This window comes from Ananas comosus, linkage group 12 (assembly GCF_001540865.1).
Source record: "Ananas comosus cultivar F153 linkage group 12, ASM154086v1, whole genome shotgun sequence".
Lineage (NCBI taxonomy): Eukaryota > Viridiplantae > Streptophyta > Magnoliopsida > Poales > Bromeliaceae > Ananas > Ananas comosus.
This window is the reverse complement of record NC_033632.1, coordinates 9242165-9257039: the sequence shown is the minus strand read 5'-3', so window position 1 is coordinate 9257039 and position 14875 is coordinate 9242165. Positions and strand designations below refer to the sequence as shown.

The window sequence follows — 14875 nt, the reverse complement described above, 5'->3', positions numbered from 1 at the left end:
ATGTTATGCCTCTCAACATGCAATATATAAATCATGCAATTATGCAACTATGCAGTCAACTAGTAGATCAATTGATACTACTTTCAATCCTGCTATCCATAGCTCATATCAACTAGCTCTAAGGTTTTCACTACCTTAGTTCCACAGCTCAAGTCCAACTAGTATCTAAGGTCTCTACCGCCTTAGATCATGCCATTTATCACTAGCCTTTAAGGTTTCCTCTACCTTAACCAAGCTATCCACCCGACTCGGCCTCGAGTCAATCTTCTGTGGACTACTGCACACTGGCTGCATCTCTGCCACAGCCTGGCTGCTACAACAGCCCACCGCACTCCTTGGCTTAGCCATCTGGCGGCGAACGCATCGCACACACCCAACAATGGCTCAAGTCAATCCTAGCGACATCATCCAATAAGCTAAATGGGCGAGGAGAACCACACATACCCATTTCAAGTTTACACCGGGTGAGGAGAACCACACATACCCGTTGAATCACTGTTGGGCGAAGAGAACCACACATACCCGCAGTTCTGATTCACTTACATTCTGCCACAAGTTTCCACAGCTTCTTTTGCGGCCACATCACTAGGGATTCCAGAATCCATTTTCTCATCTCAAGGGTCATCTGCAACCCTAAACTGTTGACCTATTTAGGCTCGACCCATGTACATCCTAGTGGCTAATACCACTGTCACGCCCCGAGACCGCTACCAATTTGGTCTGGTTCGGGCGCGTTGAACAGACGCCGGATGGACAGCACCTCCGCTGTCTGCCCAAGGCTAAGCATCAAGATTGTGTACAACAAGTGCCCAGGAATAACAACTTGAAATACATACACAATCAACAACCACAGCGAGAGCACAACCAGTGCTAAACAAATAAGAGCAAGTGTCACGAGGATAAACAAGTGAACAAAATAGAGATACTCTAACTATTACATCCATTCAACTCTTTAATACATTTGATTAACTTTACATTCTTCCAAAACATAAACATAAAGTTTACAATCTTCCAAAACATCTCACATCTATACATCATCTACTCTCATGTATATAAGGTGACCACTAATGCAAAATAGGAAGTATCTACAACCACTAGGGCGCTAAGCCCTTACTATGATCCTCGACCGATGCGCTCGTACTCGGCCCTGCAACAAGGTGGGGTGAGAACTATTGTTTATAGTTCCCAGTGGGTTCGGCCGCCTACTCCGCCAATCTTCCCACTAGGTCTAAGCAGGCATAAGTAGGTAGACAGATAGATAGATAGATATGTAGACATGAATGAAAACAACAACGATGCTCAACAACGATGTTATTTATTAGATCACCCAATCACTCGGCTAGCCCGAAGGCTCGCCCTCAATCTCACGACTCAATCGCATAGGTGAGGAGTCCCAGCCGCTCGACTCACCCGAGACCGCCTGCAGACAGCTAGCTACTGCCTTCTCGTGTGACCAACCTTCGGAGTGCCAAAGTGGCGTCCTAGAGTCACCGAGCTCCATTCCACGAGTCACGACATCGCCAAGAGGTGGGTGGTGACTATCCCGAAGCAGTTGAACTGCTCCCTATGTCTAAGTGTATTGTTGATCAAGTCTGCATATTGAGTTTTTGCATTATAGGGTGCTAGATGGTTATTACACGTTATGCATGCTAGTGGTAGTGTAGTGGTTGTNCATTGATACCCTTCCCATTGAACGAAGATAGTTCATTTTCTCTTTCGTCCACTTATTTCTAGGTTTGGGACCCGTAACATTATCGACTACTTCAGTAGGATGTTTCCATCCGAATTCAATAGCTTTCCAAACCCTCTCGTCAATGGCAATAAGGAACGCTCTCATTCGGACTTTCCAATAAGCGTAATTAGTGCCATCAAAAAGAGGTGGTCGATTAATGTTACCTCCCTCGGCCATAGTTTACAACCTATACCCACTCTGATACCACTTGAAAGATATGGATCCAAAGGATCTAAAAGGTAAATAACACCTAGAAGGGGGGGTGAATAGGTGTAAATGGCAAAACCAAATAAACTCGATGCAAATTAAAAGAGAATGCGAAAAATAAAATCAACATACCGAATTTTAACGTGGGAAACCTCCAATCCGGAGAGAAAAACCCACGGGACCGATCACGCAAAGAAAATCCACTAAGAAAACTTAAGTGCAGGTGATTTAACGAAAATACACAACTCAATTTACCGAATCCTCGTTGTAGATTGTCTTTGCCGGTCCTCGATCGCTTGGAATCCTCCAACCGATCACGCCGCAAGTCCTCGCAGCAAACACGCCTCGACTCCACGAAACGCCCACCGAATCCACGGCCTTCACAAGCGATCCTCGCGCAAATCCTCCATCCGAAGCGCGTAGAGATGATAGTTTGTGGTGATTGAAACTTAGAAAACCATAAGCTTTGAGGAATTCCTTTTAGTCAATCATAAACTTGATTCTCAAAGAAACATTCAAATTAAAACCTTAGAATCAAGTCGACGATCAATGAATTGAAACTTGCTTTAAGAATTGAATCATAAAGCTCGAAAAACAAGTTTCTAGGGTTTATGATGGTCTAAATTCTGAGCCTTAAGCATAATGTAACCCTCATAGCTTATTTATAGATTTAGAAGACTTCTAGATAGACTAGGATTTCAAAAACACAATTTTAAAAACTTATGTCGTCCTCAGGGACCGGTGCTCTCGAGGAGACCGGTCCTTGGAGGACCGGTCCTCTCAGGTGGAGATCGGTCCCTCGATGCGTAGCTGAAAACATAGGCTACGGGAACTGGTCTCTCATCTCGGGGACCGGTCCCTCGTTGCGTAGTTGAAAACCGAAGCTACGGGAACCGGTCTCTCAGCTCGGGGACCGATTGCATTGCTTGAATATGCACGGAGGACCTACGGGGACCGGTCCTTCTGATCAGGGACCGGTCCCTGAACCTTGAAAAGCTCAGATTGAAATATTTTAAAACATTAAGGCAATCTAAGTCTTCTAAATACATTTTGAACTTTTAGATTCACCACAAATGATCTATCTTGCATACCTGAGGTGTCGAGCTTCCCAAATGAGTCTTTGATCTTCAAATTGAATCTTCTTTTCAAAAACTTCGCTTTTAACTCTTCAAGACTCCATTCGACTTTACAAAATTCGCCAACTTTAAGAATCCTTAACACGTTTCGAGTAATATATATAGCCCACATGCTCTTGTTTTCCAATGTCAACTTCTCTAATCAACCTAGAGTTATCGACCAAGTTCACATCTACATGAATCTAGCACCGGCTATAACCTTTCAACATGCATGTCATCTAGAATTTCTACAATATGTTCATTATGCATCCATCTCAATGGTAGGTAATAAAAACCAAGCATAATAGGATTCATGCATCCACATTATCATATTCAACCTACCAATTATACATATATGCATTTCATCTAGTATTTCTACATTAGGTACTCTTGCATCCAATGGTAGTCTAACATAGCATTCATATGTTTTACAACTAACTACCATACATGCATCAACAACAACTCTCACTTCGCTTCGACATGGAAGCGAGCTAATAACTTCGGTGAGCACAACCCACCTCAAATCGCTTTCCGATTGCTTGTCGACACTTGCAATCGGCCGCCCGCGGCACTCGTTGTCCGGTTCGACCCGTACTCGCAAATGGTCACCGAACACTTGTCGATTCTCAACTTAGAGTCATTAGGGGCTCATCTCTAACCTTCAATTAGAGAAATATGGGGTTAAAATAGATCAAAACCCCAACAAACCCAAAACCCCCATTTCTAAGCCCTAGCTTCCTCATATTCCCAAAATAGTCCAAATCTCATGGAGAAAACATGTTAGAACTATACTAGAGACCATTAGCACACTAAGCATTAAGGATTAAACCAAATCCCAAAAGCTTACCAAAATATGAACGCCGAGACGGAACCACCCCGCTCAAACGGGCGCACGAGGGCCCGCACCGTCGCCTCCCACGCATTCGCAAGGTCCTTCTCCTCCAAAATCCCAACTTTGGGAGATAGATCTTGAGAGAGGAGAGAGATATCTAGAGAGAGAGAGAGAGGAGCTTCTCTCTCTAGAAACAATGGTGGGGTGGCTGTGAAGAGAGGAGGAAGATGAAAGGGAGAAGAAGCCCCTTTATACATAAAGTTCCCCCTAATTACAAAACTGCCATCAGCCCAAACTAGGCATTTTTCGCTCTTGGGGTCCGGACCCTAAAACCAAGGTCTGGACCCCGTAGGTCCAGACAGCCCAGTAATTTTAAGGACTTAGCCAAATTTCAGCATTTTTTCGTTTCTTCTCCGTTTTGCTTCGTTTTCGCTCGTTGGGCCTCCGATTCATCTCTAATCGTACCGAGACCCCAAAACATGTTTTCGAGCGCGTTTAAACCCTCTTTTCAACCACGCCTTGCCAGATTTAGGCCAAGGTCCAATCATAGCTTTTCGGGTTTTGTTTTCGCGCCTGACGCGTATCGAAAACAACCGAATGCTCCCGAACTTCACCGGAACCATTCTAATAGCTTTCCAAACCAACATACACCGAAACTTCACAATTATAAAAGTTCGGTATGCTACACTAAGCGATCACTCAATTATTTTGCATTAATACACACCTTAAATCTTATAGGGATGTATCATTGTAAATGATAAAGCCTTCACCCTTAACATAAGGTCAAGATAGGAGCCGTGACCAAGCATGCTTTAGCTCTTGAAAATTTTCCTCACACACATCGGTCAACACAAATTTTGCTCTTTTTTGCATTAACCACGTCAAAGGGACTGCTATCTGCGAGAACCTCTCTACGAACCACCTATAATAGCTAGCTAGGCTCAAAAGGCTGCGCCTCAATAGCATTTGTGGGCCTCAGCCATGCTTCCACTGTTATGGATTTTAAGTTGGCATATTTTGTGAAGTAAGTCAGAGTCTTGAAGGTTTATAGAAGAAAAGATGAAAATCGAAGACTCGAAGACTCAAAACATGAATCCACAATGCTTGGTAAGTTTGAATAATATTGATGATGATTTATGATCATTTACAAGTGTTTGGAAGACATTAGAATAGATAAAAAATGATTTAAAATATAAAAATTAAGTTTTCCAAGTTTCAAGTTCCAGACCCTGAAAGCAAGGTCCGAAACCCGTAAGCCTTCTTGGCTGGTAGGCTGTCAAGGTCAGGACCGTGCAGGCAAGGTCAGGACTTTCAAGGTCCGGACCCTGAACCCTACGTTAGTTTTCTAAATATGGTTTTGAGTTTCCAAATATGATTTTTTCAATCTTAATCTATTTCTAATGTCTTCTAAACATATAAATAAGATGTGGGGTGTCTCTAAAACATGGCTAAGCATAAAATATCTTTTTGAAGCCCTAGCAATCGAACAAAGGGTAAAACCTCATTAGATTGTTCTATTAAGCCCCAAGAGTGTAAATTTGAAATGAATCGATGTCTATGTTCAAAAGAACCGAAACTAGAACCTCATTAGACTATTCTACTGCGCCCTAACAGTATAAATTTGCAACGAATACATCTTCTCATTCAATCAAACAAAGAGAAAAACGTAATTAGATTATTCTATTATGCTTCGAGAGTGTAAATTTGCAACAAATCGATGTCCACGTTCAAAAGAACTGAAACTGGAACCTCATTAGACTATTTCCCAGCGCTCTAACATTATAAATTTGCAACGAATACATGTTCTCATTCAATCGAACAAAAAGTAAAACCTAATTATATTGTTCTACTATGCCCCAATAGTGTAAATTTGCAACGAATCGATGTCCACGTTCAAATGAACCAAAACTGGAATCTCATTAGACTATTCTCCAGCGCCCTAACAGTGTAAATTTGCAACGAATAAAAGTTTTTATTCAATCGAACAAAGAGTAAAACCTCATTAGAATGTTCTATTATGTCTCTAGAGTGTAAATTTGCAACGAATCGATGTCCACGTTCAAATGAACCAAAACTAGAACCTCATTACACTATTCTCGTGCGCCCTATCAGTATAAATTTGCAACGACACTATTCTCGTGCGCCCTATCAGTATAAATTTGCAACGAATACATGTTCTCATTTGATCAACAAAGAGTAAAACCTCAATAAATTGTTCTATTATTCCCTAAGAGTGTAAATTTGCAACGAATCGATGTCCATGTTCAAAGGAACTGAAACTGGAACCTCATTAGACTATTTTTCTACGCCCTACGCCCTAACAATATATATTTGCAACAAATATATGTTCACATTAAATCGAACAAAAAGTAAAACCTCATTAGATTGTTCTATTATACCCAAAGAGTGTAAATTTGCAACGAATCGATATCCACGTTCAAATGAACCGAAACTGGAACCTCAGTAGACTATTCCCCTGTGCCCTGACAGTATAAATTTGGAACGAATACATGTTCCCACTCAATCGAACAAAGGGTAAAACCTCATTAAATTGTTCTATTAAGCACCAAGAGTGTAAATTTGAAACGAATCAATGTCCATGCTCAAAAGAACCGAAACTAGAACCTCATTAGACTATTCTACTGCGCCCTAACAGTATAAATTTGCAACGAATACATCTTCTCATTCAATCAAACAAAAAGAAAAACGTAATTAGATTATTCTATTATGCTTCAAGAGTGTAAATTTGCAACGAATCGATGTCCATGTTCAAAAGAACCAGAATTGGAACCTCATTAGACTATTCCCCAGCGCTCTAACATTATAAATTTGCAACGAATACATGTTCTCATTCAATCGAACACAGAGTAAAACTTAATTAGAATGTTCTATTATGTCCCTAGAATGTAAATTTGCAACGAATTGATGTCCACGTTCAAATGAACCAAAACTGGACCCTAAATACACTATTCTTCTGTGCCTTTGGCAGTATAAATTTGGAATGAATACATGTTCTCATTCAATCGAACAAAAAGTAAAATCTAATTATATTGTTCTACTATGCCCCAAGAGTGTAAATTTGCAACGAATTGATGTCCACGTTTAAATGAACCAAAACTGGAACCTCATTACACTATTCTTGTGCGCCCTATCAGTTTAAATTTGCAACGAATACATGTTATTATTTGATTGAACAAAGAGTAAAACCTCATTAAATTATTCTATTATGCCCCAGGAGTGTAAATTTGCAACGAATCGTTGTCCACGTTTAAAGGATCCAAAACTGGAACCTCATTAGACTATTCTTCTGCGCCCTAATAGTATATATTTTGTCACGCCCGGGTATCAGCGGAAGCATACCCGATACATCCCGATACATGCACAGACCTGCCATATTCCTACAGTATACAAGGCGTCTACCAAAACCATGCTAGAAAAGTAACAATGAGCCAAAGAGTCTAACATGGTATTAGAGCAAAGTATGTACAAAATATACCAAAAGTACTACCAGCTAGCGGATATAGATATAAACTTCACCAAGATCAACAAGAAGTAGAAACATAAAACTGTAATTACATCACTCTAACCATACATATACACCTCAGGGTCGCCAAAAGAACTATATAAACACCTGGTAGTCTCTCTATACATAGGTACACATCCTCCTTGTCGGCAAACTCAGAATAGCGAGGTGATCACCTAGCAGGACTCCACGCTATGCCTACCTAGATGCGACCCCCTTGCCGCGATCCCTAGCCTCTCCCGTAGTGGATGGCTCTGTAGACAAACAACAACAAAAGGGCGTGAGAACTATTAAGCAATAGTTCCCAGTGGGCAAGCCGCCGACCTCAGCGGATTACACCACCAGGTTTATGATGTAAGGAAAGAAAACAAGTATATCTATAGCATGAAAGAAATAACAATGCTAATACAGCTAGAAGATATTAAAATGACTTGGTTTCCAATATCACAATCACGATATGCAAGTAAAGGCTATACTATACAAGTAGGCATGCTACATATTCTCATGAATGCACACTATCAAATAGAGAATATTAGCAATACAATATAGCAATTTGTTTAATTCATAGCGATCTACACAAGGTAGTTCAGCTTGCACCGCGCCTAATAGCCCCGTGGTAGTAAACACTCCCCACGGCAATCCACTTCGACACCCAATCCCGCACGGGTGAGCAATCTGTCACGTAGGCCAACTCCAGAGTGCCGCCTTGTAGGGAGCGACCCTCACAAGCATGTGCGAATGAGCACAATGGCAAGCAAGCATGACCCAAGTACAAGGTCCTCAATCATCATGTCTCAAATATAGAACAACCTCTACCGACCTATAGGTCGGAGTTTAAACACAATATAACATACTAGTGTCACTGGATTATACAACCATATGAAACTGATGCTAGTTTACACATGCCCTTTGCATTCATAACTTATCTATACAAAGATACTATTTTCCAAGTTATAGATTTAATGCCTTGTTCTCTACTTCATAGAAGTATGATAAAGTCATCTAATCGAATTACTACTATTCTGTCAATCCAACCTTTCATAACCTACCAGCTTATGAATGTCAAGTCTATTTCATTGTTAATGCATCTATACTGAATGTTAACTGCATATATGCAATACAAGATATTTGCCCCCGAATATCTACTCAATAGAGGTCTATTTTAGTCGCATAAAACAAGTATGCTCGTTATCTCAAATACTCTTCATTTAGTAATCTATTATCATGGTTACCCATAACTAGCAATTCTATAGTATCATAAAGAACATAGGGAAACCACTTATTCCGGTGAGGTCGAACCCACCAATACACGTCAAATCCTGTTGAACCAGCAAGCAAAGGTAAATCGAAGTCTCCAAGCACCCTAGCATGAAATTTGAAATCAGCTAGGAGTTTACTTCCTATTTCCACATTAAAGTATACCAAATTCACATAATTACTCCATTTAGGCTAAAATTCCCATCTAATACTGATCCAAGATTACTTCCACTTTACTTTAGGTTAGAATACACTAATTCTAACCTTTAATGACCATCAAAATCCCAGTCAAGAGGTCCCACACCAGTTGTGAGCCTGCTGCAACCAATCATCAAAAACGGCATTAGTATTCCCATATAAGTACATAGTATAGGCTGAATCTTACTTGTTTAAATTCCCAAACTTGGATTCCACTTTCCAGTTGGTTGAAGTACCCCTAAATCAGCTTTAAAGGTCACCCAAAGTTCAGTCCTAAGGTTCATAAAAATCTATTGTGAATCCACCTCCCAACTGCATCACAACTATAACTAATACACTTAGTATAGTAACAAAACAAGGTAAGTAGTTGGCTAATCATTTTCCAACCTTTATTCCAGCTTTTCTCTAGTTCCAGGTGGCTGAAATTTAGCAAAATATCCCTTGGTACATCTGGTGAGTACCTCCCAAAATCGGCTGTGACAAGAGACCAAGAACCCACATCAACTTTATTACTATAGCATCAACTAAGGGAAAGTTGAGTAGTTCACCTCACCCAGCTGTAACTCAACTTCCTACAGAACTAGAGCTGCGAATACCCTCTCCCAAGACCACTTTTCTTCTTCCCCACAGCTGCTCTAAGTCCTCCAAATCAGCAAACACACAAGAGGAGAAGAAAAATGAGCTCAAAACCTTGATCCCTTTTAGAGAGAGAAAAAAATCTAGAGAGAGAAAGTGAATGAGATACAAATCCCTTCCCTTGAGCTCTAGTAACCTTCAAGTAGCTTCAGGGGTTGTACAGGGGCCTGAGGGGATAAGATTGAATGCCAAAAAGACCAAAATCATCCTGTTGCCACGCAGCAGTTTGCATTTGATACCGGTACCCGATCTGGTACCGGTACCTAGTGCAGAATGCAGAAAAGTGTATTTTGCAATGCACTTTCCTACTTCCGGCAGTCCAATCACTCATATGGCTTATCAAAAACTTCACTACCACTCTTTAAAAGATGTGGGTTAACTCCAATTGTCAATTCCACTCTCGAACTTCGCAATTTGCCCAGTTCAGAGTACTACATATTTGCAACGAATACATGTTCTCATTAAATCAAACAAAGAGTAAAACCTCATTAGATTGTGCTATTATGCCCAAAGAGTGTAAATTTGCAACAAATCGATGTCCACGTTCAAATGAACCGAAACTGGAACCTCAGTAGACTATTGTCCTGTGCCCTGACAGTATAAATTTGGAATGAATACACGTTCTCACTCAATTGAACAAAGAGTAAAACGTAATTAGGTTATTCTATTGTGCTCCAAGAGTGCAAATTTGCAATGAATCGTAGTCCACGTTCAAATGAACCAAAATTGGAACCTCATTAGACTATTCTACTGCGCCTTAGCTGGGTAAATTTGCAAAGAATACATATTCTCATTCAATCGAACAAAGAGCAAAACCTCATTAGTTGTTCCATTATTCCCCAAACGTGTAAATTTGCAACGAATCGACGTCCACGTTCCAATGAACCGAAACTGGAACCTCCGTAGACTATTCTCCTGCGCCCTGACAGTATAAATTTACAAAGAATACAAATTATCATGCAATCGAACAAAGTGTAAAACGTAATGAGATTATTCAATTGTGCACCAATAGTGTAAATTTGCAACGAATCATAGTCCACGTTCGAATGAACCAAAACTGGAACCTCATTGCAGAATTTGGAACACAATAAAAAATCTAATGTGCTGCTCGTGCTGCTTTGCACTCTGCGAGTAAATAAGTATGTCATTAATAAACACCACTATAAACTGGTCTAGATAGGGCTTGACGATTCGATTTATTAGGTCTATAAATGCGACTGGAGCATTTTTCAACCCAAACGGCATCACAAGAAACTCATAATGCCTATAGTGCATCCTAAAAGCTGTCTTGGGAATATCTTCAACCTTGATCTTCAGCTGGTGGTAGCCCGACCACAAGTCAATTTTTGAGAAAATCTAGAAACCCTATAGCTGGTCAAATAAGTCACCAATACGAGATAATGGATATTTTTTCTTCACTATGATCCGATTTAACTCCTTATAGTTAATACACAGTTGCAAACTTCTATCCTTTTTCTTCACGAACAAAACTAGTGCACCCCATGGCAAAACACTAGGTCGAATAAAATCTTTATCAAACAGCTCTTGTAGCTGGTCTTTCAACTCCCGCAACTCACGGCAGCCATCTGATACAGGGGTTTAGAGATAGGTTTCGCACCCGGAGCCAAATCAATAATAAACTCGCTCTCTCGATCAGGCGATAACCCCAACAAATCGGATAAAAATATATCTGAAACTCCCTCACAATAAGAATCTCCTCAAGCTTTAACTGCTCATTCTAAGAGTCCATCGTGGATATTAAAATAGCGAAGCAGCTGCTCCACAGCATTTTAGTAGCCTTCAAGGCTGAGATGATTCTCGGGGGAGAGCGGCTCTGACTCCCGATGTGAATATAAACTTTGATCCGTCGAGAGTATGAAACATCACTTTCTGACTAGAGCAATCGATTGTGGCTCCATGGGCCATCAATAACATGGAACTCATTCATATCGATGACTATAGGGTCAGTTGGCAACACATGACCGTTGACTTCTACTGGACAAGATCTGCACAGTTCGCAAACACTAAGGCCTCCCACAAGCATGTCAATCTACAAATCAAATCCCAACGGTGAATGCGTCAAACCATAATTTAAGATTACCTTCCTAAATATAAAAGAGTGTGTGGCACTAGAATCAAATAAGGTATATGCATAAACTGCTGAGAAATGTAACATACATGTCAGGACGTCCATGCCTCCTAACCTATCCCGCTGCGTCATCGCATATGCTCGCATCTGGCTTGAGTGACCCGAGCCACTCTAATCCCTCTAGTTTTGTATCGACCTCTATGCACGTGGACCCTAAGGAGTCGTCCCGCTTGTTGATGCGCCCGCACCTTACTGATGTATCGCATCTCGCTTCTGCTTCCTAACTAGGCAGCTAGTGATCTTATGTACAAATGAACCGCAGGCGCCCGACTTCCACCTACATCTATTTGTATGGTGTGGTTCGCCACATTGGCTACACCTCATATTTTTAGGTTGCAGTCGTGAGAGTCGACCTCCTTCTCTCTGTCTCGAGCCATCATTCCTGCCTTTCTGATTGTCTCGGCGTTCGGACGCACCTCCTAAAAGAGACTGAGAAAAGGTGTCATGAGTTCAACTCGGCTCAAAAATAACTTGTGCAATCTGCCTTGTTCACAATATCTTTGAGATTCAGCAATTCATAACCAACAACCAACTGCATGATGTCTAGCCTTAGCACTTTCTCAAATTTTTGAGCTCGTACTCAGTAACCATGCGATTATCTTATTCCAAGTGCATGAATTCTGCCTTCTTAGCCCAACAAATACTTTCTGGGACATATTTGTTATAGAAAATCTTGCAAAATTTCTTCTATGTCAATGATTGTGTCTTTTCACTTTGTCCATTCCGGACTGACTTCCACCACTCATAAGCTCCTCTCCGAAGCATATAAATGGCGAAGGTCACCTGCGTCTCTCCTCTAATGCCCATATGCATCAAGGCCTTCTCCATCTTCTGGAACCAAAATTCTGCCTCTAGAGGATCGTCGACCTATGAAAAATAGAAGGATTTAGCTTCTGAAAATCAATAAGGCTTTTCCCACCACGAGGATCGCTACTTTGTGTTGCATTAATGCCTCTGATCTCCTTCTATAGGGCCATCATTTGATCCTGCTGAGTGTTAATAACACTCAACATCTCCTGCAATGGGTCTTGGGACCCTCTCTGTCGTTTCTAGCTGAAAACACCTCCGATTATGAGTTCTTTGGTGGTAGGTTCTTCGACAAAAGAGGATCACTAGGTACGTTAGCTTGCGAACTAATAGTCCTCCGAGAACGAGCCATCATCTACATAACAGACACAATCAAGACATAAAATACGCTAAACCCTCGCCTCGTATCCAAAAAAGTAATCCCACACACTCGGGAGTCCTAAATTCCTGAGTATTGTGTCATTTTGCCCTAAGGTGTTAATAACTTAGGCTCTGATACCAGTAAAGCTGTCACACTTTGGATCCAACTGCTCGGATCCGAGCCGCAACAACTGGCCACGAATCTGAAAGAAGAACCTCGAAAAACGGAAGCCCTTAAATAGATTCAGAGCCCCTTTTAATTAAAGACTAAATAAAACAATTTATTAATTAAAAAAACTGAGCAATAACTACTAAATGTCCAATAAATCAATCTCAAATCAAAATAAACTATATGTCCAAAAGATAAAAATCTATCTAACGCCAGCCAATTATCTCACACGCCCTAATCTCGGCTCCTGAAACCGTACACAATAAAAGTAAGCGCAACGCTTAAAAAGAAATCTATTTTAAGGATAACGATAATTTTTCAATTTGAAACCACAATGGTCATAATTTGGAGCATCTCCACTTTGTCGCTCTAACCACGAGAGTTACAACTATGCGTCGTTCCTCCTTGGGAATTGTGTACAAGAAAAAATCCCTTCCTTCCTAGGTATTCGACCACAGCGGTCGTGAACAATAGATTATTTTAATGATAATAATAATATGAAAATAAATAAACCACAACAACCTATAATAATCATAAAATCCACTCGGGTGTACTAACAACTAATAAATAAAACAAATAATAATCGTGCCTGAGACCCACTCGGATCCATATGTTTTCTATCTTTTGCAAAAAACTAACTATTTACTTGCCTTTATTAATGCTCACAAATTTGTCACGTTCTAATATTGAGGTTTTATAGCAGCCCCATTTCAAGTAAACTCTTTAACTATTAAAAATTTTGCGACAAATATATAGCAAATCTAGATAATTAGAACACATAATCTTATCCGTATTTTCAAGACGAGTCCAATGGCACTTAAATCGTGAAATTCCGCCTTATAGATAAAAAGTTATGCCTTTTTTACGAACCAGTCCCTAAAACCAAGATTGCTATTTATAGATTGGTCTCTGGCTGATCTTTTAAGCAATTATAAGCACCCAAATTTCATTGCATCTAGTCCAACACCGGCAGCATGCACCATAAGCTTTTTTGATTAATTATAGTTTATTAGACAGAGGCAAAATGCTCTAATTAACAACTTAATCGCTTATAATATCGTTATGATAAATTGAAACTCAAATGTAAAATAAACCATGCAAAAATTAATGTGGTCTACCATCAACCAGGTCTAGCTATATCCAAAATAATTCCATCTTGTTCCTTCTCCTTCCCAACCCAATCAAAGAATCTCCCAAACCCCTTTCGTGGCTAACCCTGATCACCCCATGCGGAGGAGTTCGCCTCGACCCGATCGTAGGTGGCCGGCGACCACTCCGGCGTTGACGATGGTGGTACACTGTGAAGAGAGGATAAGATGGGGAGGTAGAAAAAGAATGAAAAGAAGATTAAAAACCAAAAGAACTAAACATTGGAGACTCACCTAGTTCTCTCTCTTCTTCCCATACGATCGTCGGATCTTGCTCCCACTAGCAGCCACGCATAAAGAATCCGGGCACAATATTTTATTATATATTTTTTTGGCCGTACACTCTTTCTAAGTTACCTATTGATAGGTGATTAATTAGGGTTAAATCTAAATCCTACTCTAACAAGTGTTAGAGTATAACTAATCCGAAAATCAAATCCAACCAAATCGGTTTAAACCGACAAATCCAACGAAATCAGTTAAATCCGACGGCACAAATAAATCCCAATTTACTAATGGGTTTATCACGTCCATATATTTAGATTTTAAAATTAATTGGGTACGGGTATTATACCGCACCCTTCACTTGATTCCTCATAACAGAACCAAATATGTATGGAGTGAGAATTGACAAAGGAGTTTTAAAGAGCTAAAAAAAGGATTGACGACGGCTCCTATCCTTACCTTTCAATCATAGGAAAGGATTTGTGATACACAGCAATACGTCTCAGTTTGCTAGTAA

The 14875-nt window shown here is 40.3% G+C and overlaps 2 long non-coding RNA genes across 4 annotated transcripts; both read right to left on the bottom strand.

The window, feature by feature from the left end:
* Positions 7420–9953, bottom strand: LOC109718742. Of its 3 annotated transcripts, none has more exons than XR_002218503.1 (6): positions 9413–9953; positions 9252–9338; positions 9052–9187; positions 8931–8984; positions 8713–8772; positions 7420–7663 (listed from the first exon to the last, which is right to left on the bottom strand). It is a non-coding gene; the product is annotated as an uncharacterized LOC109718742 (long non-coding RNA). The 3 variants fall into 3 exon arrangements; XR_002218504.1 differs by having other exon boundaries at positions 8931–8981; positions 9052–9176; XR_002218505.1 differs by lacking the exon at positions 9052–9187.
* On the bottom strand, positions 10237–14875 carry LOC109718743. The gene is made up of 3 exons (XR_002218506.1): positions 14368–14875; positions 14104–14283; positions 10237–10422 (listed from the first exon to the last, which is right to left on the bottom strand). It is a non-coding gene; the product is annotated as an uncharacterized LOC109718743 (long non-coding RNA).